This window comes from Aulonocara stuartgranti (genome assembly GCF_965226115.1).
Source record: "Aulonocara stuartgranti genome assembly, chromosome: 3".
NCBI classification, from domain to species: Eukaryota; Metazoa; Chordata; class Actinopteri; order Cichliformes; family Cichlidae; genus Aulonocara; species Aulonocara stuartgranti.
Window position 1 is genome coordinate 20,715,639 of NC_138941.1, and position 24,918 is coordinate 20,740,556.

Sequence of the window (24,918 nt, forward strand, 5' to 3'; positions counted from 1 at the left end):
GCCTTTTTGTCATTATTAGCGAGACGCCTGATTTTATTTAAAAGCCTACTACTGCTCCATCACATCACCACTGGATAAGGGATGTTATGCAAAATGTCAAGCTGAAAAATCAGATGTACTCTCCACGGATCCATCAGCAAATTCCACACAACATGGGAGCCTCTGTTAACATACGACAACAATCCACCTGGTCTGGAACGGGAACCTTGAATGTTTCTGTCTGTCCTTGAACAGGCCTGTAAAAACTGAGAGGTGCACCCCTGTTTTCTTTTCTCTCTTCTTGTCTTGGTGTTATCTGTCTTTATGATTTGTGGGGATGTGGCTATCTGTAAAATAATACGAATGTTCTGTATGATAATTGGAAAAATACAAGTAAAGTGTTTAAAAGATGTTAAAATTTATCGCTATATGCTGTATTAATAAATCACAGAAAAACTGAAGAGATTATTTGCTGTGAAACCCAAAGATACATTTAATCAGTTTCATCATTTGAAATGCAAATACAAATTGGAAATTTCAAGCAATTAAATACAAATTTAGCAAACAATGACTACATGACACAATAACTATGCACTCTAAACACACTAATCTAAAGACTCACTATTAAAATCACCGTTATTGATTTTGAAGCCACTCCCACAACGTCCCCTTTTTTTCCAGAGCCACCAAATGTTCCCATATAATCTTGTGATTGGCTACTGAGGTGCTTTTTTCCACTGATACGAGAGTGAAGTCATAGTTTCTTCTACTCTGTCCTTAAAAAATATTTTTATGGTTTCTTCCTGCATTGAATGTGACTTCAACACAAATTAGAAAATGGTAGTTTGACTTAAATGAGTAAGTGATATGTGTATCCATCAACTCTAGAGGGTCAACAATGTTATTTTTACTGTAGATTATACAATCTTTTTTTACATTTTTATTCTTTATTGTAGGACAGTAAGTCCTCCTGCAGGATCACGGCTAAAGTCTGTGTTTTCAAACTTACACGTGTTCCTCGTGTCTTTCCAGCTCAGTCACACCAAGTTTCCACTGTGATGGAGGGAAAGTTATTTTCTGTCTCCACACAGACATTTGAAGACCCTCATAGCTAAGCCACAAAGGCTGAGACAGGTGTTTGGTCACACGGCCACTATAAAAAGGCATCAAAGTAAAACCCTAGTAAATGCCACACCGTCTCATGGATTAGTGGGGCTCTGGGTTTATACTAGAAATGCATCTCCTCACAGCTAGAAACTTTAAACATTTGTGAAAATAACATACAGGAGATTGTGGAATTAGAAAGAGGATTTGGGTTTCTAAAGGTCAGAGAACATTAAGTTTAATAAACTCAAAGACTTTTTATTTTGCTTCATATTGCAAAAATGGAAACCTGGCAACCTCTACCGTTCACCCGGGTCAGTTCACCTGGTGCCAAATGACTTGAGCTAACCTAGAGCTTGACATTAAATTTAGCTAGTTTGTCGTATTAATGTTTAATTATTATAAAATTGTGTCAACAGATCGTGTACGGTAACAGTTTCAACAAATGCTTTCATTTAAAGTGCTAACAGTGATACAATGGTAGCATTTTGAGCCCAGGCCTCATTTTTTGGTGGTTTCTGTGTAACTGATGCAGTCCTGCACCTTTTACTGCAGGTGACAAGTGAACGGTGACAATGCAAAAATACATTCTTTATACTGAGGAAGAGTGCTCAGAAATAGTATTCATGCACTCAATTACCGCCCCACTACTCCTCCTGTGTGACAGTTATCCTCTATTCCTTACAGTCTAAGTTTCTGTCTCCAGCCTGACTGGTGTGTCAACTGTGTCCAGCCACTGCAGCACAATTATTCATTTCAATTTTATACATAAAACACCAAAATCACAACAACAGTCACCTCAGGGCACTTTATACTGCAAGGTAAAGGCCCAATAATAATGCAGAGAGAACCCCAACAATCAGTCGATCCCCTCTGAGCAAGAACTTAGTGAGGAGGAAGAAAAGCTCTGAGAAACCAGACCAGACTGCCGTGACCGGTCTGGGGTGAAGGGAGGAAGACAGAACGAAAGACGCAGCGTGGAAGACAGAAAGAGATCAATAATAACTAATGAATAAATGCAGAATGGTGTATAAACACATAGTGAGTGAATAAGAAACACTAGTGCACAGTCCTCTGCAGCCTGGACCTATTGCAGCATCACTAAGGGAGGATTCAGGGTCACCTGATCCAACCCAACTATAGCTTTAGCAAAAAGGGAAGTGTTAAGTATGAAAGTAGAGAGGATGGATGTCTCTCGAATCCCGACTGGCAGCTGGTTTCTGCAGAAGAGACTCTGAAAGCTCTGCCTCCCGTTTTACTTTTTAAAACCCAGGAGCCACAAGTAAGACAAGTCTGACAGCAAAGTGCTCTAATGGGGTTATGCGATACTGTGAGTTTTACTAAAGTAAACATAAAACGTGTCAGGGTCACAAGGTTGCGTGTGTTAAGTCAAATTTATTCATATAGCACATTGACCAAGGTGCTGTACATTTAAGATAATCAACAGAGACAAAAACATAGGAAGACATGGCAAAAGTTAGGAAACAAGAATCATAAAATTAGAAGATTTGAGTGAGAAATAAGACCAATACAAGCAGTACCAACTGATTGTGATTTAAAAGCCAAAGAATAAAAGTGGGTTTGTAGACGGGTTTGAAAGTGTTGGGGAGGTCCTGATGTGAAGGAGCAGTCACAGCAAAGGCTCGGTCTCCTCTGAGCTTTGGTCCGCAGACCTCAGTGATCTTGCAGGAGCGTACCAATTCAACAGATCAGAAAGGTACGAGGGTGCTAACCCGTGCAACGCCTCAAAAACAAATAATAAAATCTTAAAATTAATTCAAAAACTAACTGGCAGCCAGTGTAAGGATGCCAGTATGGGAGATATGTGGTCTCACCTCCCAGTTAGTAACTGTGCTGCAGCGTTTTGGACCAGCTACAGTCGGCTAACTGATGACAGGCTAACACCAGAGTAAAGACTATTACAGAGAGTCGAGGAGAGATGAAATGAAGGCATGAACAGCTCTGTCAAAGTCTCTGAAACAGAGAAATGGCTTCACTTTAGCAAGAAGATGAAAGAAACTGGACTTGATTACAGCATTGATCTGTTTATCAAACATTAGAGTCAAAAATCCCTCCTGGGTTCCTCTTAACATCCTCCAAACAATCTAGCAAACCCTTCAGACGACTCACAGATCTACAAATATTTCAGGTGTAAAAAAATCACCTAACATGAGAGGCTGAATGTTGTGTTTAAAGATAGCAGAAAACTGCAAGAAATCACATTTAAACAGTGTTGGGCAAGTTACTTTGAATTCTAGTTACTAGTTACTTCTTCAAAAAAAGTAACTGAGTTAGTAACTGAGTTACAAGAGTCTAAAAGTAATTAATTACTTGAAAAGTAATTAATTACTTAAAAAGTAACTATTGCGTTACTTTAAAAAAACGTTTAACCCTCTGGGGTCCAGGTTGTAACTGGCCATTTTTAACTACTTTTGATGTTTCCTCCACATTTCGCCGTTAAAAATGATTTACTTTGTCTTGTTTGGTATCATCCTTTTCAGCACAACCTCACGTGTCTGAATTTACAGTCATGTTTTCATTTTGACAAACTGTATTAACACAATTGATCTAAAATCAGACAGAAAACATAAAATCCAAGTAGAAAAAGTTCTATTTTTACTGTAACAACCACAAACATGTTTATTGAATCATATTTCATAACTTTAAATGCAAATATAAATTGTCAATTTTAAAACCACATGCACAAGTTTTGCAAACAACAAAGTTATTTGCATCCATTTACCTTTTACCTTGATTTTTTTAAATAACCATTTCAAACTATTTATAGAACAATCATCTGTTCTTCAATGAGATGCCACAAATTATTTGTGCCACTGCAAAAAAATAATTTCTGTCCACTATAAAGGAAACATCACAGCCTGAGACCTGCAGGTCTGACAGCAGCAGGTGTATCACTGCTGTTTCTACCTGGAGACAGCAGTCGCCTCATTGTTCTGACACACAACACAAAACTGTTTGTTGAAAATCTGTAACGCGACCGGACCGCATTTTATTGTTAGTAACTGTAACGCCGTTGTAACAATAGAAATAGTAATTAGTTAGATTACTCGTCACTGAAAAAGGTAACGCCGTTACCTGTAACGCCGTTATTCCCATCACTGCGTTTAAATTGTATTTTAGGCACCACGCTACAAGCAGACGGTTACAAAAAGAATGTCATTTGTTTCCATTTCTTTAATTGTATCTATGAAAATGATTGATGATAACAGTTCAACAGGCATACAATATTAAAATTAACACAAAATTTGTGGTTTTCAGAGAACTATTAGCTGGAAACATCTCAGCATGCTGTGCAGTATAGAAATGTCCTGACTCCAGCTCTATACCCAGTATGTCGGCTTCAGTGTTCATTGCTTCCTGTAGTTTAACACAGACACAATAGTTTCCTCTAGAATTTGGATGCTAACTAGTAATCGCTGTTTTGTGTCGCTCCTATCACGTACAGAACTTTGGAGTTGTAAGTTTCTTCATCCATTTTCTTAATTATTCGTTCTACTCAGGTTTGTGCAGCTGTCACTGGACAAAACATGGGGCACACCTTGGACTGGTTGCCAGTCCACCACAGGGTAACACATACAGAATGACCAGTTTAGAATCAGAAGATCAAATTAAGGTCTTTGAATTGTGGTGGGACGATGGAGTACTAACCCAATCAAGTAACAACTGCGACACAGTGCACACCGTGGACCATCTACCTCCACAACCACATCTGGTTTGTCCACAGATCACAAGGTCTGTAGTACAATTCCTAGCTCCTCCTTTCTACATCCTGAAGCCCAGGTTTTGTCCTACACATCCATCCCACTGTGAGTGTGCATGTGTCAATATTAGATACAAAAAATGAATATGTGCGTGGTCATGTGACTATGATGTGTAGTGCAAAGTGCTTTGAGCGCAGCTCAGTTACTTCCTTTTGTTCCACTGTGGAATTTCAGGAGGACTGAACAATACAGTGAGCTGGGATGATTTTACACCGAAACAGATCAAATATCAATTCTGCAATTATACTCGCTGAAATATCGCTCCACCACATCAGCACCTTGAAATTATTTGTGAAGACCAGGGACGGAAAAAACAAAGATAAAAAAGTGATGGTGGAAAGATTGGTTCCAGTGGGGTGAAGAAGGGTAGAGAAACACAGTGAGAGTGGGGCCAGGCCATGGGCGGGGAGAACGTGTGTCACCTCTCAAATTAGACCGAGGAATTTGTGCATAAGGTTGACAGAAGGATTGGTTTCACTGGGGGTGGGTTCAAGTTATGGCTCATGACTCTCAGGATAAAACACTGGAGGAGGAACCTAATATCAATTAAAATCAATAAATAAATCAGCCCTGATATGATTGAGGAATGCTGAAAATAATTAAATCAATTTATGAAAAAAATATAATCAGACTGAAGAGTCTCCAGTGCACAGATGGAGGACGAGGAGAAAAGATGATAAAAATGAGAAAACAAGCGATTACTCAACCAGTACACTTAGTTATACAGCTCGTGGTGATTGTGCATGTTCATCCTTAGTGTGGTCAGACCAGCGACCAGTCCAGGGTGCAACATCTGTGCTCGACTTATTTTATTTAAAAAGTGATACAAGTATGTCACCAGGTCAGCTCAGAGGAGTTGCAGGGCACTGATTTTTAATCAAATGCCTGTTCCTCGTGTGTACGTCCATCATTTGGTGTTATTTAAGCCACACTTACATGATTGTTGTCCCCACATTTCTACCACCACAGAAACAGGTGCACTGACTTTCCACTTACAATGGTGCATGTATAGAAATGCTCCTATGTGCAACTGTTAGTCATGGCTGTGGCTATTCATAGTGAGTGCACCACTGTTTAAACGCGTAAACACAATCTCATAAGTGTCTTTGCTGTATGAAATCTGACACTTTACTAGTTAGTCAAAGATAATATTCATTTTGCTCTATCGAAGCATATTAGCAACTGTAAACAGGATCTAGATGTTCTGTGGTACATGTGTGGCACTGCAGGGGTGTCACAATACCAGAAATCCAAACTCAGTGCAAACACCCAGTGGCGGTCCTAGCCTGTTTGGCGCCCCGGGCAAACACTCCCTCTGGCACCCCCCCCCCCCCCACACACACACACACACACACACACAAAACACATCAAGGATTATACATTAACATAAAACTGTTGTCGGAACCATACTGAATTTCGCCAGAGACACACACACACACACACACATATGAAAAGAGAGAGAGTATGCATTGTATGCAAAGAGCTACCAAACAGCCATCATAATTCGTCATACAATGAGAACAGGACAAATCAACAACTGACAATGACTAATTAATATTAAAATCTGTAACATAATATTTGGAGTTTAGTCTGTTACTGTTACTATTTTTACCATTTATTTTTGGAGCAACTGTAACCCACATAATTTCCTTAGGGATTAATAAAGTATTCTGATTCTGATAGTTTCAGGATGACCTGCCATTATCCAATGACACATCTGCTTACCTGCATCTTTTGCTCGTTTCTCCTCCTCTTCTTTTCTCTTTTTTCTAAACTGAGGACCTGATGGCTTTGAACTTTTCTTGTCCATCTTCCATTGGTTTTAATTTTGCACTCCAGTATGAACACCCATCCCCCAACTCAGGGATCACCACAACATAACCTAATAGACCAACACCTTAGTTCACAGATTCACTTAGTCTAAGGTGTATTTCTGGTAGGGCTGCTCGATTATGGCAAAAATGATAATCACGATTATTTTTCACTGAAATTGAGATCACGATTATTTGACGATATTTATTTAACCCTTTAAGACCTACTATAGAACCAAGTCCACCAGAGCTTATATTATTTTATTTATTTTTTTACATGTTGTAGTGCCATTTGTGGGAGCATTTCAAGTTGCTATACATCAATACAACTGTTATAGCCCATATTTTAATAATATGTATGCATTAAGTCCATAGTAATTACATAAATTGCAAAAAAGTGCAATAAACTACAAAAAAAATAGAAAATCGCTTTTGTTTTGTTTACATATATTTCTACTTGGAGAAATTTAAGAGGTTTATCCCTCAAAACTTTAAATACAATAAAGTTGCAAAAAATAGTTTACAACAACAGGAAATTTATTTTGAGTGTCTTCATAGTTTTATTTTGGAGATACAGCAATTTTTATATACTGCAGGAAAAACAAAAAACAATCCTATGCTGCAAATTTGCAAAGAAAACAGCAGGTGCATCATTTCACTGTGGGAAGTGTTACGAACAGCTGATAGGAACGGCAAAGCGTGTTTCTGGAATATTATGTTTTTGTTCCTGCAAGCGCTTTTTATGCAATTTTTGCAAAGCTATATGTGGAAGGAAACCGTGACCGAGGACAAGCTGATGGCATAAGATGTAAGTACAACTCCTCCGGTTTCATATGCAAAACAAATTATTGCGCTAGCTTACACGGTTCAGGTTCTACAGGGATTTAAAAATAGTTACGCAAAACGGAGCGTGCTGCTCTGACCGGCTTTAAAGGGTTAACAATGACTTTAAAAAATAATATAAAATAGTGTGCAACACCACTGAAGTTTTTTTTTTTTTTTTTAAACTCTCTTTTCAACCAACGGCAGTCACTCTCCAAATAACTTCTGCTTAGCTTTCCGAGCTTCCCTCGGGTCCTCTTAATCAGCGGTCTCCAACCTTTTTTGCCCCACGGACGGTTTATGCCCGACAATATTTTCACGGACCGGCCTTTAAGGTGTCGCGGATAAATGAGGGAGGGGCTAATAATCGGCTCAGTCATTTTTAATGATCGTTGAAAGCCCAGATCGTAATCGTGATTAAAATTCGATTAATTGAGCAGCCCTAATTTCTGGGATTTCACACAACCCAGGATTCAAATCATGAATACATAATTTACAACATTATGAATGAAATGTGCTCTACTTGGAAGCAGCCGGCCCCTCCCCTTTCGACGGGTTGTGTGTGAGACTTTAAATCATCAAACTGTAAATTATACATTTTAAATTGTTATTGATCCTTTACCACGAGTCCTAAAGTGTATATTTATCTTCTTACTCTTCTTATATTTATTGTTTGTTTACTTGCACTGCTGTAACTGGAGCCTCGTCGTCTCTCTATATACTGGACTGTAGCGGAGATGACAATAAAGTTTACTTTGACTTCGGCAGCGAGCAGTCGCACCGAGGGCTCTCGCGCTCACTTTTCTCGTATAGAATTTCGAAAAAACATAGGTGCAAATTATAAGTCTGTATCACGTCTGGTGTTTTCGTGTTTGTTGTTTTGTTTTTATTTTGTTTTATTTGGCGAGTTGGTTATTAGACGCTGCTCCAGCCGGTCAGAGAATCCCCCGCCGCCCCGCCCTCTCCTCCCTGTGCCGCAAGCAGCAGGCGCACCTCGCAAACGGAGGGCGCCCTTACTCCCAGCAAATGGGCGATAGAAAACCGATCGGTGCCTCTGCCATTCCCAATATGCGCTGCCTGATGTCGGGGCAGCATGAGTATGAGCAATTTTTTTTTGCTGATGCCTGTGATGCTGCCCCGCACCACGATGCCACCCCAGGCAACCGCCCATGTCGCCCGTATCAAAAACCGCTACTGCAAATCCCCAGGAAAACACTCAATGGTTGATACCATTTTCTGTAGCACAGGGGGGAAATTTGACCCCATCCCACAACAACAGAAGTAACGGCAAAGAAGTGACACCTCGGAAAATATCAGTGCGTTATTGTAAAAACAGAAAAGTTCAAGTTGCCTCAACCTGCCCCCCCGTTCACTCTGCTCCACCTCAAGCTGCAGCTCTTCAGCCTACAACTGTCGCCTGCTCCAGATTTCACTCTGTATTTGCTCTGATTAGCTCTCCACACTCTGTTCAGCTCAGCTGCAGCCTCCCCTCTGCTCTGCACAGCTAATGCTCATATGCATGGCAGCTAGGTTAACATTTTTGATAATAGTTTAATATTTCAGTTGAAATGAGAGTTTTACTGAGCTCTGAGTTTAAGTGTTAAGCATGTTAACTACATCAGCTGTCAGGGGGGAGGAGCTCTCTGTCTGCAGCAGTTGTGTGTGAAGTTGTGTGTCAGCTGCAGGAGGCAATGATGAGGCTGTTGGCACTGACACTGTCGCAGGGCTGAACTGAGAGAAGCATCCAAAAATGAAATGACTGTGCAACATCTGTAGGGTCCATGTATCACATGATGCTACCAGTAGTGACACCAACCCTAGCCAACCCCCTCTGCTGCTTAACAGACCAGATCAATAACCCAGCAGTCTGATTGGCCTGATGCTACAGTATGATAACAAATAGTTGTTTTTTCACACATAGAGCAGTTATTAAGATCTATATTACGAATCTTTATACTTTTGCATATATCATAACCATTTAATCGTTTGTGTTTCTCTTCCGTGTCATCTTAAACGTTCACTGCCTGCATGTAACGTAAGGGTCGCCAAAATCTGCATCGTGACACAATTTTGTTCACATGACCACAAAATACAGAGAGAAGGTTCTGAAAAAGCCCTGCAGGCCTGGCAGAAATCGCCTGCTAGTTACATACAAAAATATGACTCTTTATGTCCTAATGTTGTGGTTTTTATGATTAAAAGACATCCCTGCTCCCGAAGATGGCTGCACAGTATCTATCACAGCGTCGTCCCCTCCCACAGGAAGCTGCATTTTCCTGTCTCCACACTCGGCACACACACGCAGGCTGTACGGGTTACTGGCAAACCCGGTTTTTAATATGTTAACAATAAACAGTAGCGCTTCAAGATAAATGCTACAATGAGAACATAACCCTTCTGCTTAAAAAATAAATATGATATCAAAATACTTCACCAGATGAATATTTATTAAGTGACAGCTATAGGCCTTTTTTGTTCCACAGATAAATGACTTCAAAGAGATTTACGAAAACAAAGCAAGTCACAATGTACAAAAAATACACAGTATTAGCTCTGATAATAAGTCTAAAAAGGGGTAAAATCATAAAAGTATTATTTTTATTAAATTAAATTACACAAAAGACAAGAATTAGTATTTAACATAGTGCACAAGCATCGTCTGTTGAATACAAAAACTGGAACAACTGGAAATAACGTACTAATAATTATATATTAATAGTTTTATAATAATTCATACATTCAAAATTTAATGATGAGCAAACAAAAGGAAACTAGCAACACGGCTGCACAGCCTGATGCTCCACGAACAAAAGCATGCTCTAAAGTTCAGCTTTGTTTCTACCCCAAAAGTGGGGATAGTGACACTCCACTCAAGTCACCCACTCAAATGAAATATAAATCCACTTGCATTAAATAACTGTCTTTCACAGCAGTGTTTATCTTTCTCACAGCTACCAGAGATAAAGAAATCTTCAGTTTGGTTTAAGCAAGAGTGCAGCCTGAGTACAGTGTAGGTGCTGGGACACGAGCTAGAAACTCACCTTATTATTACCTGTAAAGATTTCTAACTTGAGTGCAAAATAACAGGCTGGAATAATAGGAACAAATTAAAGTGAAAATAATCGTCTTGAATCCTCTATGCTCGCCAAAGCAGCAAAGCAGCAGAGCAACCAGAGTTTGGATCCAGAAATGTGCAGAGCCAGAATCACTTACAGATATTAACTTGTGTGATAAAACTGCACGCACATGCAAGTTTTATTAAATGAACACATTCAGTAAAACCTGCAGCGCTGATTAAACTTTGGCAATCATCCCACTGACATTGTATAAGGACTGAGTGCTGTCTGCTGCCAAAATAGCTTTTACTGTTATGACTTGGAAAAGAAATACATTCAAGCTACCGAGACCTGCAGATACAGAGAGGCAGGAGAAAATGGTTGCTTTGTTTTTAACTGCAGATATCATTCATTAAGGCAGGACTGGCTTGGTTTCAGGCTTTAGTGCTCTCGCTTCTCTTCCACTTTCAATGTGCTGCCGGCACATGTTACCAATCTGAATTATGGATCTATAGATTTTTGCTTAAAGCTGAAAGAAATTCAACTTGTGGAAGCTTCAGTGCATTAGTGCAGGATCAGCCTATCACATCATGTTTATCCAAATCCTCCAGCACGGCCGTTAGCCAAGCAAATCACATTATGCAGAGATCCTGAAAAAGTCATGTAGCCTCTTATAATTTAGCATCACATTGTAAGGAGAAAATGATAACAGGGGGAGTAAATAATCAGCTTCTTATATGAACACAATTTCTAGCAGGCAGCTAGCTTGACTAATTTTACCTCCTAATCGAAACTTCTCATGACTGATTATGGCAATAATATGACGGTCAGTCTGGGCCTCTGTTGGTCACAAGATCAACATATGTCCCTGTTTAGTTTCTGCCATCATACCACAACCAGTTTTGAATGGGGAGAAACAGCCTTGAAATCTGAAGAAAAACACGAATTTGTTACTGTCAGCATGACTTATAAACTCTTTGGATGTGCATGAAACACCCTGGAAAGAAACTTTAAAACAGTGCATGATTTTTAAACTTAGCCAAGTATTTTAATGCTTAAACCTAAATGAGAACTTACTGTACTTAAATCTAAACAAGTTCTTTTTAGTGTGTATTAATAATAATCCATTTAAAAACGTACTAATAGTGTATTACAGAATAATATATGTGAAATGTAAACATCTGTCACATGTATGACCGGAACTGTGGTCTCTGTAGTTGTTCATCAGATAACGGATTAATCTGTGCCCATAAATGCAAATCAACAGATCAGAAGTCGTGACTATTTTCTGAAGCGCACGGAGCCTGTGTTTGACCAGTGCTGCTGTTTCAGCCACTGCTTTGACCACATACGAATCTAATGCTGTCAAATACATTTGCTAAAAGGGAATAAAATTATCAAGCAACAACACTGCCACTGGTTCAAATGTTGTACTGTTAGAAAGGTGTACATTTAATGCAAAGAAAAAGAAGCATTTTGTATCAGCAATTTTCTAAAAACACCATCATACCTGCACAGACGCACCTTTACAGACACGGTTCTGCAAACCAAACAAAGTTACAGTAGAATTTTACTAAAATCTCTTACATATTTGCCACAATATGAGCCCGGATGGTATCCTGCCATGTTTCCCGAGCTCTGTAGTTCTGCTTACAGACACGGGAGCCTTAAAGTGCCAGTATGTAACACTGAGTTTGGCCTGGCGCTCTGCCCGTGCCGGAGAACCGCATCTACAGCGCACAGTCTAACCCGGTACCGGTGTTGTGGAGCAAAAAGAAAAAAGGAAAGGCCTGTAACCATGACCACCTTTGATGTAGCAACGATTAAACGGAATAACGTCAGTCGTGCAACACAAATACTGGTGACTTATTGCTCGAGTTTGAGAGCAGCTTCCTCGGTGTCAGAAATCAAAGACGCACACAGAGCGCAGAAATGCTTCATTGTTATGGTTTTAATATAGCGCTGCCTCTTCGTGTCAGCTGTCAAGTGGCTCGCTGAATAATAATAGCTTCAGTTTTTCGGTCTTACCCGCCTATTCCTTCGAAGAGAACCCGAGGCGACGACTTGGTGCCTGCTTTCTTTCGTTCCTTGCTCTGCCTGGGCAGCGATAATTACCCCGAAGAAAAGCAGAGGCTGTGAAAATGTCGATAGTAGCGCATTAAAGCAGCGGCGAGTTTACGGACACACTCGGTCGGTTAGACCGTAAAGCACTGACAGTAGGGGGAGACTGCTCCTAATAAATACCGCTTGTAAACATGGAGCTGACAGTTACTCTCGCGAGAGCACCTGTAGTGCTTTAAACTACTCCCCGATGAAAAAAACCACATATGGTGCCAAATTAGACACGTCTAAAATAAAGTGTCTGTGCAGAGACCAAAGAACTCGTGGCTACATATCGTACACCATGCATCAAGCTGCAGATTCATGTAAATACTATTTCCTTTTATTTTCGTTAGGTTTTGTTACTCTTTCTGCCTTCACATCACTAAAAACTCAGCAAGGTTGGTTGGCTGCTTGTTTTAGGAAGGACCACCCAGCTTCTGTTTACATGGCGAATGATAAAAGCAGAAAATGATATATACCGTGAACTGAATTTTGTAAATATACACTCAGTTATGCATACCTGTGAAATCTAATGAAATGCAGTGTGAGAGCTCTACCACATATTCTACTGTCACCCACCACATGTTTTTGCCACGTTATAGAAGAAAGATTGAGGCACCTACTGTGGCAGACACGAGGCAACTGAAAAAGCCAGTCATAGTTTGTGTTTTGTCTTTGTCTGTCTATCTACATTCCTGCTTACTGTCCCCAAATGCTTCTTCATATTGATGATCCTTGGCAGTCTGATTGTCTAACATCCGTCAACTATCGATCGATTACATTGATCCCTTTTCTGCCACTGATCCATATTGTGAGGGCAGCGGTCTACGTCGAGACCCAGAGGCCTTCCTTTCTGGGGACGCCACCCTAAAGCTGGTTCTATGGTCGAGCACAGAGAGCACGGTCGTCTGCCTGCAGCGAGCGCTGTTCTCAGAGGGAGGCAGTGTTACAACCGGTCTGTGGCCACTCTTGCTTGTGCTGTTGTCGCTCTGTCAGCCGGCCACAAAGGAGAGCAAAACTATAACACTTGAATTTGAATTTAACCTTATTGTGATCATAAATACATGAAATGTAACGAGAGTAGGTGCCTTCCTTATGGTGATAGTCATTCACACAATACACCATTGCATGTGGCATATAACACTATTGCATGAAAACACACATGTGTGGCATTATTGTACATAATATCAACTATTATATATGGTGCTAGGTGGTGAGTAATGCCCTGATGGCTCTCAGATAGAAACTGTTCTCCAGCCTGGAACAAACTATGATGGGATGTGAGGAATCTTTTAAAATGTGGAGTTCACCAGCTGATGGTCTCCTGGGTATCTTTATTGTAGATGCTCCGCAGTCCTCTTCTTGTAGTCCCTCTTAGCCTTTTAGTGCCTCTCTTTAGGTTGGTCCATGCCATGCTGTAGAGGGCCTTGACACCAGACTTGATGTTCCTCTCTTGAAGCAGCTGCTGGACCTTCCTAGTCTTGGTTGGGAAAGACTGGGATGTGTTTCATCACAGTAACAGTCGGTGCAGGTCTTGAAATAGCATGCAAAGCGTTCAAGTGAAACCAGTGGTAAAAAGTGAAAAAGTGACCGTGCAACCACTCTTTGTGATTTTCATACTGTAGTTTTTTTATCATTGAAGTTTTTTTGTTCCCAGTGAACATTATATTGGAGGACTGCATGGAAGAACATCTTGGATGGGTGAAAACCTCTCTCCGCCTCGGTCCAACCAAAAAGTCTACACAGACGGACACATTTGTGGGACCATAAATTTAACCTCATTCCCAACAGCCAGTCTTGGCAGGATGGGACTGGACTGTTTGCCAGTCTACACGACGCTACACTCTCTCTACCCTGGAGATGCTAGAGAAACACTACACGAGGGCCTATATCTTACAATAGCAGCTTGAAGCAACCGTTGTTGTGAAGTGGTGCACTATAATTAACATGTGAGGAGTTTATACTGTCAGACTATGTCTGTCCCCAAAACTTAAAAGCATGTAGTAGAGTAAAATGTAACAAAAGTGGTATAAATAGTATATAATAGTAATGTCATTTTAAATTCTATGTTTATTAATGAGGTCAGAGTAGGTGGTTCACATTTCACAAACAGAGAGGCCGTCTGTCTCGTTGTAAGTTCATGTTTACATTTGAGCCTATAATACTTAAAAGAATGTTTTACAACCAGACACTCGTCTCAGACGGCATTAACTCTGACTTTAGCTCTCCTGTCACAGATGTTCTGTAACTTGCACACAAAGTTGAGGAATATATTGTCTGGTATGTGTTTCCGTGTGTGTTTGTTCAACTCGGCATCAGACACATTTCCACTTTTCCACAAATTTGCAAAAAAATTAACAAACACATAATAATTGAGCAGTAGGATACTCGTAGGTTTTCCTTTATTTTACATAGAAAATATTTAAACACAGTAGTAATTACATCTATTCAATTCAATTCAATTTTATTTATATAGCGCCAAATCACAACAAAAGTCGCCTCAAGGCGTTCCATAGATACAGAGAAAAACCCAACAATCATATGACCCCCTATGAGCAAGCACTTTTAACAGGAAGAAACCTCTGGCAGAACCAGGCTCAGGGAGGGGCGGGGCCATCTGCTGCGACCGGTTGGGGTGAGAGAAGGAAGACAGGACAAAAGACATGCTGTGGAAGAGAGACAGAGATTAATAACAGATATGATTCAATGCAGAGAGGTCTGTTAACACATAGTGAATGAGAAAGGTGACTGGAAAGGAAAAACTCAATGCATCAGACATCTGAATGGTCTTTGTACATTAATCATTAGTTGCATTGTTTATGATAAAATGAAAAACAGACCTCCAGCCAACATACAAAGAAGCCCACTGTGTGCTTTGCCTCCCACAGTCCCCAGACATGCATCTTAGGTTTAATTATTCTGGTAGGTTGTGGTCTAAAGCGCTTTGAGTGAGACTAGAAAAAAGTTATACAAATGCAAGTACATTGTATTGTTCACAACTTGCCAGTTTAACTTAGTTCTAATGAAGTGGTTGGATAGTTTTTTAAAACACAACCAGCTGTTCTATTTTTACATTAAGTACATATTCACATCACAGTGAAGATCCTTTGCAAAGCCAGCCATCCAGTGCATGCACACTGTTATAATAATAACATTGTTAACTCCATAAAACTACCGTGTCTTCTAAATATGTATCAATACTTCAAAAGGTAGCTCACAGAACCACAATGTCAGTCCATGTTCATTGTTTGCACACAGTCAAGGACAGACCAACATTCCTCTAATTCTAAGCGTGACTTCTGCTGCAGCTGTGGGATGTTTGTCAGGAAAGTTGTCTTCTATAAAAGTCAGCTGTTGCCTCTTTACAGTTTTTCTATTCGTGCAACAAACCCCCTGATAAAATCAGGAGGTTGAAAGTTTCTGCGTACGTATATTTACCATGAAAAAAATGGTTGTTTGCTCTGTCAAACAGATCTAAGCAGCCCTGTGGCTTTGCATTAACATCAAGGAGTCTAATACTAATATCTGCAGCTGTATTAACGTAATTCAATACTAAACAGTTTACGGATGCAGTGGCTTGTTCGCAGGCAGAGTATAAAACTAATAACAGTTGGCTGTTAGAGGCCCTGCTGCTCTGGGTTGGATCTTATTTATGGTTTTGTTGCTATACTGTCAACAAACACCTTCACATGAGCCCCTCAGCTGCCATCTTTCAAACCTTCACTATGTAATGTTTAAAATAATTCGACACTTGAACAAAGCTGTGCGGCTGCATGGCAGGGTTGGAATGAGTGACCTATAATGAAGATATAACAAGCCTAATCTAAATTAAGCAAATTTATTATTTTATAAATGCTAAATGGAGGTTCTTATATCGCACGTGACAAAACTTGCCTGATTCACACAAGCGCCTTCTATCTAACTTAGACGAGGAGCAGACGAGGACTGAACCATCGACCTTCTAATTACTAAGTGACCTGCTCTACCGCCTGAGCTTTAGCCAAACCGTGTCAGGTGTGTTCATTTATTTCTTACAATCAATTCCCTACATGCGGCGGGTGTGGTTTGTGGCTCAGTTGCAGGGGAGGGGAGGGGTGGAGCAATCATCTCACCATGGCGCCCCTATAAAAGATGTGCTGGGACCTCAAGTGTGTGTGTGCTACAAAGAGGGCAGCTGTGTGCAACTGTAAACGCTGTTGGTGTGTCATTTCCACACTACACTTTTTAATGTTGGGTTTAATTTATGAATAATTTAAAACAAATAGAAGTTACATAGCTGAAAATCCATCCATGCATTTTCTTACATTTACCTGGGGCCTGACCTGGGGCCTGGTCACAGCGGCAGCAGCCTAGGCAGAGAATCCCAGACCTCCCTCTCCCCAGCCACCTCCATCAGGCTGTTCCATGAGTTCATCTGAGCGGGTCAGTACCCTCGAGTTTTGGACAACCTGGAGATGAGCCAGCCCTTTCTTGTTTTAAACAAGTAAACAGACAAATGAAAAAAGAAGGTTCTTACTCCATTTTAAGTCAAGGAAGCTTCGTCAAAAGTAACATCTAAATTTCTAAGGCTACGCTTCTGCAAGAGACCCGAATCACCCAGGTGGTGTTTAATGTCAGACATTGCTCTGCCCGGTGCAATAATCAAAGTTTCAGTTTTGTCTCGGTTTAGCTGTAAATAGCTGTTGTTCAACCATTGCCTAATATTTGTTAAGCAGTCAAAATGCAGAGTTTGTGAACTTCAGAAGCCTTAAATGAGCAGTATAGCTAAATATCTTTAGCAAAAAGAAGAAATATCAATAAACTGCTGTATTATCTGGCCTAAAGGAAGAATGTATATTAAAAACAGAATAGGTCCCAGCACGGAGCCTCGAGGAACTCCATATAGCAGCTCTGTACATTCAGACATGATCTGCTTTGCATACACACTAAAACTCCTGACATTATGTAGGATGGAAACCACAGAAGAACAGAGCCAGACGTGCCAACCAGATCGCTCGGTTTGTTTATCAGGACGACGATTAACTGTGTCAAAGGCTGAGGAGAGGTCTAACCTAAGACCAGTACGTATTCTCCAGAATCTGCTGACTTCATAATATCACTGGTAACTTTAAGTAGTGATGTTTCAGTGGAATGCATTTCAAGAAAACCAGATTGGAAATAGTCATAGATGTTATGTTTATAAGTTGGCTGCAACGTGAGCAGCAACTGGCTTCTCGAAGTCTTTTCATAAAAGGGAGTTTATAAGTATATAATTTGGTAGTAATGTTGGATCCAAGCAGTGTTGGGCAAGTTACTTTGAAAAAGTAATTAATTATAGTTACTAGTTACTAAAGTAACTGAGTTAGTAACTGAGTTACACGATTCTAAATTACTTGAAAAGTAACTATTGCGTTACTTTAACCCTCTGGGGTCCAGGGTAGAATTGGCCATTTTTAACCACTTTTGATGTTTCCTCCACATTTCACCGTTAAAAGCTATTTCCTTTGCCTTGTTTGGTATCATCCTTTTCAGCACAGCCTCACATGTCTGAATTTACAGTCATGTTTTCATTTTGACATACTGTATTAACACAATTGATCTAAAATCAGACAAAAAACATAAAATCCAAGTAGAAAAAGTTATATTTTTTACTGTAACAACCACAAACATGTTTAATGATCATATTTCATAACTTTAAATGCAAATATAAATGTCAATTTTAAAATCCTATGCACAAGTTTTACAAACAACAAAGTTATTTGCATCCATTTACCTTTTACCTTGTTTTTTTAAATAACCATTTCAAACTATTTACAGAACAATCAGCTGTTCTTCAATAAGATGCCACAAATTATTTGTGCCACTGCAAAAAAATAATTTCTGTCCACTATAAAGGAAACATCACAGCCTGATACCTGCAGGTCTGACAGCAGCAGGTGTATCACTGCTGTTTCTACCTGGAGACAGCAGTCGCCTCATTGTTCTGACACACAACACAAAACTATCCACAACACTACACACTAACTACACAAGACGACACATTAACTACACACTCCAAACACAATCTCTCACATCTCAAAATTCACTCTCTTTCTTTTTCTGCTGTCTCTCTCTCTCGCCCAGATTACTTACAACTTATATATAAGCTGCGGTGAGCTGAACACAGCTTCAACCCTCTGTTGAAAAATAGTAACGGACCGCATTTTCTTGTTAGTTACGGTAACAGCGTTTCAACAATAGTAGTAGTAATTAGTTAGATAACTCGTTACTGAAAAAGGTAAAGCCGTTACCTGTAACCCATGGTTGGGTTTTTTTTGAGCCTTGGTTTCACAATGGCATGTTTTAAAAAGCTGGGGAACCCCGCAGTCTGAAGAGAAACAGTAAAAAGGTTCACAACCCAAGGACCAACAGTATCAAAACGCTGGTAAAAAGCTTGGTGGGGAGGATATATGAGGGGCATGAAGACGACTTCATTTTATCTATGAGGGTTGTCATATTATCAAATTTCACAGGTGTAAAAGTAGACCAGGAGTGCTACACTGGGAGAACATGAAAGCTTTGGGGGAGATCGACAAAATTGATCGACCTGTTCCCAAATCAATCTTGGGTGTCGTGGCACCACAGGCACTTATGGATACCCATTCAGGTTCAGATCCGGCAGGCGGTTCCTCCCGATCATGCGCTTCCAGGTCTCGCTGTTGTTGCCCACATGAGCATTAAAGTCTCGCAGTAGGCCACAGAGTCTCCAGTTGAAGCACCCTCGAGCACTCCATCCAAGGAATCTAGGAAGGCCAGGTACTCTGCACTCAGGACCATTCCCCAAACCTAAGGCGCAAGGAACAAAAATCTCTAGTCCACAAGGAAAAACTACGAGGTACAGGCCACAAGCCAAGGGGATGCCAAGATATTCAGCCCAGTTCACTACCTCTCACGGAGGGCAACTCCAGACTGGAACAGAGTCCAAGCCATGCATTGAGGTGATCCTGACTATATTTAGCCTCCTTCCCCACCAGAGAGGTGACATTAAATTTCCCAGAATTTGTAGCTGGGAATCGATCTGCCAGGGTCTACACCCTTTGCTGCTATCCAGAACACACTGCAACCTCCTCTGATGCACTTCTTGTGGGTGGTGGGCCTACAAGAAGGAAGGCCCATGGCTCCTTTTTTGGGCTGTGCCCAGCCAGACCGCATGGGTAAGGCTCACACACTATGCACTCTCCCTCCAGCACCCTCCCAGGCCTGGTTCAGTAACCCTGTCCCAGCCATTTTGAACTGTTCTCTTCTTTTTATAGTGATAAGGTTCTTCTAAATCACTCTTTGTGCCGTTCAACAACAGATCTTCTGGGATCCCTGGCACACACAAACCCCTTCACCATGATAAGGTAGCCCCTTTGGATCTTGCCCAACATACAAAGGGGCTTCAATTCACAGAGAGGCCTGTATTTTCATAACTGAAAATAATCAACTTACTGTATTTTGCGCACTATAATGCACACTTAAAATCCTTTAACTTTCTCGAAAATCGACAGAGTGCCTTCTGTATGAATTCTGGTTGTGCTTACTGACCTCGAATCGATTTTATGTGGTACACGGCGCTCAAAAATCTGTCAAAAAATGTTTTAGTACGACTTTGGTAAGCTATGAAGCCGCACCGCCTGATGGATTGTTGGAGCATTATGGCTACTGTAGTCAGGAGCCTCGCAGAGTCATCTGGGTCCTAAACTCCGTCAACTTAAGGGTCCCAAAGTCAAACTAACACTGCAACATCACTGAGAGTTACAAACTGTCTTTCATCTTTAAATAAATGATCTGCATTGCTGCTTTACCAGGTGTAACAATTAAGTTTAACATCCAGGCATCCATGAAAACAGAATTTATTAAATTTAACGGAGTTAGCAGTTAGCAGGAAGTTAGCTCGCTAGTTTCCACCTTGTGGTAAGACTTGACTTAAGTGGCTAAAGAAGTGCAGGAGACAGATGCTGTCCAGTGTAGCGAGTGGTTTATTCACTATTTTGTGACCAAACAATATTTACAAAAAAAAGAAACTCAACTCCATAGTTAACTCAGTACAAATAAACATAACATAAGGTCACACTGTACCCAGCCACACCAACCTGGCCCTTTCTTCCCTGAACACCTGCATTCATCTGTTTAAATAGTCCATTCACCCCTGGACTACTCCATTCAGTAGGTAAGATGAACATTATCATACTCAAACCTATACTGCTACTCTTCACTAGCAATAAAATCTCTACAGTGTAATCAATACATATTTCACCAATAAATCCATTTCTGTATAAACACAGTCTAAAATCAGCTTTATTAAATTACAAAGATTCTCCCCGTTCTTCACCTGGTCTATCCTGTGACCTCAGATTAACCAGGAAGCTATAAATACAGGAAGTGAAACTATATTTCCTCCTTTTGTTCCTGGAACACAGGTAAGTAAGGTGAGTTCAAACTAAACCAGTTAACAGTTGAATTAAATAACGTGTTAACTTAACAAACTTGTCAGAATTGATTTAAACAAAGATGTTATGTTACATAATCTGTAAAAGTGCAAAACATAAACACGATATAGTAGATGTTTGCCTATTGCAGACTACATATGAGATATGGCTAAATCAAAACAAGCATGTTAACTAAGCGTTACATCCCCACGACGTATGTGTTCTCACCCATTTTGCCACACACCTAAACATGATGTAGCATGTTCTGACTGAGAGGTTTCTGCAAAATTCAAACGTACAGCTCTGCTGTCACTTCCAACATAAACGAAGACAGGAAACTAAACAGCAGTGACTTCTGTAGGGTTACTGAAGTTGGACTAGCTGGTATATAATGATGTGCTATGATCACTAGCTACACGCTATGTTAGCATAGCATAAACACAGTGAAGCTGGAGGATGAACTCCCAATGGTTAGGGACAATACAGGCTTTAAACCTCACTAAATCCTAGCCACTGATGAAATATTGCAATATTTTCACATGTTTATAATAATGTAAAAAAAAACTAACATTTTGTTCTTTCTTCTTCTATTTATCTTTATATTTATAAAACAAAATTATTCTGGGGATATTAATGATGGGTTCTTTATTGAGTTTGAGGTTCAGCAAGCAGAAAACAGTTATTTGGATAGTTTTGAAGGCGACTGACTGCAAAGAGCACTAGAATGTCTGTCTTTAGCTTAAACTACATGAAAAACAATACATTATTTACATCAGGCCTTCTATCTGAGCTTCAACAGTCATAATTCTGATGCTTTTGGTCAGAAATGTTTGTGTATCGCTGCAGTCGCTTGCAGAAAGGAGAGCAGCGAGAAGGAAATGAGAAGAGTGAGAAAGCAATAGAGGAGAGAAGGCACGGTGGCAAAGACATTTTAATCAACTTGAGTGCCTCGAATTTGACCTGCCTCACCTTTTTCCTCCCCACATGATGCATCTCTCTCTCACACGCATACACACATGCACACAGACATTAACGAACATCTACTCATATACACACAAACATACCCCTCATGTGGACATGTAAGGCATGTCCTTTAAAAGTCTCTGTCCTGGATGTAACTGCTTCTCTGAACACAAGGCAGCTCAAAAATTATTGACCTCCACCTTCTAATTTCTCGTTATTACGTTACAAATAATCGTGTCCCTGAGTTGAGCCGTCACTGTCAAATCTTTGGACCCATTTGCATCATAGCCTTGTTTTTTCTCCTTTTGTCTACAGATGATGTCATATGCAGCCAGAGACTCATAAATATCTGCACCCTGTCTGATCGCCCATAGCTGCTTTTTTAAATATCAATATGTCTGACTCCAAATAAAATTACTCATCAGATTTGTGCCATATGTGTTTTTCCTGTGTGAGTATAATTGATTTGCTGAAAAAAATACAATACAACGTATAGATATGCACCATCGACCACACAGATGGATCCGCGACTCACACAACACGCTAGAATTTGATGGATTGATCTAATTCTGTGCTTCTGTTCCTCTTCATCTCCATCCTCTCCCTCACTCTCTCAATTACAGTGTCTGCCTCAGCACAGTGGCTCTCAGAGAATTAAGGAGACACTGCAGCACAACTGGTTGTAAATTACATAATCAATATGGTTTGATCTAAAGTGCAGACAGTGTTCACTACCATCCTACTACTGCATGCAAGAGTTTATCCGCTTGCTAAACAACCTAAGCATACATTTATTATTTGAGTGTATTTGTCTGCCTCTAACCTATCAGAGTGACTGGTTATGAAAAACATGAAGAGTCAGAGCTACAGTTTCTGTGTAGCAGGTGTTATGCTGTGCTGTTTACCTTGAAAAAGCTGTATTGACAAAGATGCTGTAGCAGCCACTTCCCAGCTGCTGACAGCTGGAGTTCATAAATCAAATCCTTATAATCCTTTTCATCTTTACGGACCTTATGCCCAAAGATTTGTAGTTTTGGTCTTGTCTTCACAGAGCATATTGTTCCAGACATCTTGTGTTTGCACAGATAAAATTTTGCAAACCTAAGCCTTTTATAGAGAATTTGTTTTCTCCTGAAAACCTTTTCAAACCTGGCATAACTGTTCAAATTGTTTAGAAATAGCAAAATATCCTCCACAGATTGATGGACAACAATAGTTTATTCTCTAAGATCACTGCTGATCTCCATTGTGTGGCATTGTGTCACCACACAAATATGCACAAAAACTTGGACTGACATTTAAATAGTTGCTCACACCAGTACTGCATTTCATTATCAGCAGCTGAATGCCACTTCTGCTTTTAATTACTATGGAAGGAGTAAGGGTGTAGTTGGTTCTTCAGCTTTTGTGATTATGCTGTTGACATGTAGTATTGTATGGGGAAGAAACAGACATGGGAACATAGCCAACTGGGGAGACAGACAGGAAACACAGAAAACAGACATATAAATAATAAACGAAGATGAAGACGAGGGAGACTAGAAATTAAATGAGGAATGTAAGAGAGGAACAGTAACAAACCTAAATACAAGAACTTAGAAGCTTAGCAGGAAATAACTAAAAGATCTGGAAAAAAAAATGAAACTAGAAACCTAAACAATGCCAGAAAAAGCCTAAGAAACTGAAACACTGGGTCATAATTGTGCACTGCTGGCACGTCTCTGCCCACAAAAAAAAATCTAACCTGAATTGAAATTAAAATGAAAACTTTAACAATTCTGTTTGGCAGTGTTAGTCAGTCAGTGACTGGCTGCTCCTGTATGGGATCAGAACGATGCCACCTTATCCCGTACTCCAGCCAATAATGCGATTCACATTCGTATATACGCAGCTAATCAACGTGGTTGACAGGCTATGACAGCGTCCTTATGTGCTGACACCGGTGTTTTAGCGAGCAAAGCGGCGTGGCTGCTGTGGAGTGAAGCCACGTTAAATCCAGTGTATTATGGATCATGCCACCAAAACAAAACAAATTATTCTTTACACTATATGCTTATAGAGGTTTTACACTGAACGAGACACAAAAGCATAGAATCATCACTTTGTTGTGATAGAGGGTTTGTGTGTGCCAGTTATCCCAAGAGCTTTGTTGTCAGGGGTCTTTGGGCCCTTGGTAGGGTCTCAAGGCAAATCGATGCTGGGTGGGGGCGGGCTAACGTACAGCGATTCAGATGGTCTGTCACCTCTCAGGTAGAGACGGACCCTGAGGTTAGATATACACTGTGTGCACAATTATTAGGCAAGTGAGTATTTTGGCCATACCAAAATTGCAAAATTATGCTTATTTTGCAACTTCAAGCTGTATAAACTTTGGGTGCCTTTTGGATTTAAGCATGTTGGATGAAGTGTATTTGCGTAATGGTGTGCATAATTTTTAGACAGCTTCTCTTTCTTGGGCAAAATGGGCCAAAAAGGAGATTTAAAGGACTCTGAAAATTGTAAAAGGTCTTTCAGAGGGATGCAGCACCCTTGAAATTGATATTAGGGCGTGACCACAGAACCATCAAACCTTTTCTTGGAAATAGCAAACAGAGTCGCAAGAAACATATTGAGAGAAAAAGATGCAAATTAACTGCCAAAGATTTGAGAAGAATCAAACATGAAGCTGCCAGGAACCCATTATCCTACACTGCTGCCATATTTCAGAACTGCAACCTACCCGGAGTGTCCAGAAGTACAAGGTGTTCAGTGCTTAGAGACATGGCCAAGGTAAGGAAGGCTGACATGGAAAGAGACTGCGGTCTGCCTTGAAGGGATTCTGGCCAACCTTCAGCTGACTCAGGAAGGGGAAACTGGTGCTCTGCTCACG

General features: G+C 40.3%; 1 protein-coding gene across 1 annotated transcript in view; it reads right to left on the reverse strand.

Moving 5' to 3' along the window:
- Positions 1-12,788, reverse strand: part of ache (acetylcholinesterase (Yt blood group)) — a 29,577-nt gene extending 16,789 nt beyond the window's left edge. The window contains exon 1 of the mRNA XM_082524397.1: positions 12,583-12,788. The gene's annotated coding sequence lies outside the window, so the exon portion shown is untranslated. The remainder of the gene's footprint in view (positions 1-12,582) is intronic.
- Positions 12,789-24,918: the final 12,130 nt, after the last annotated feature.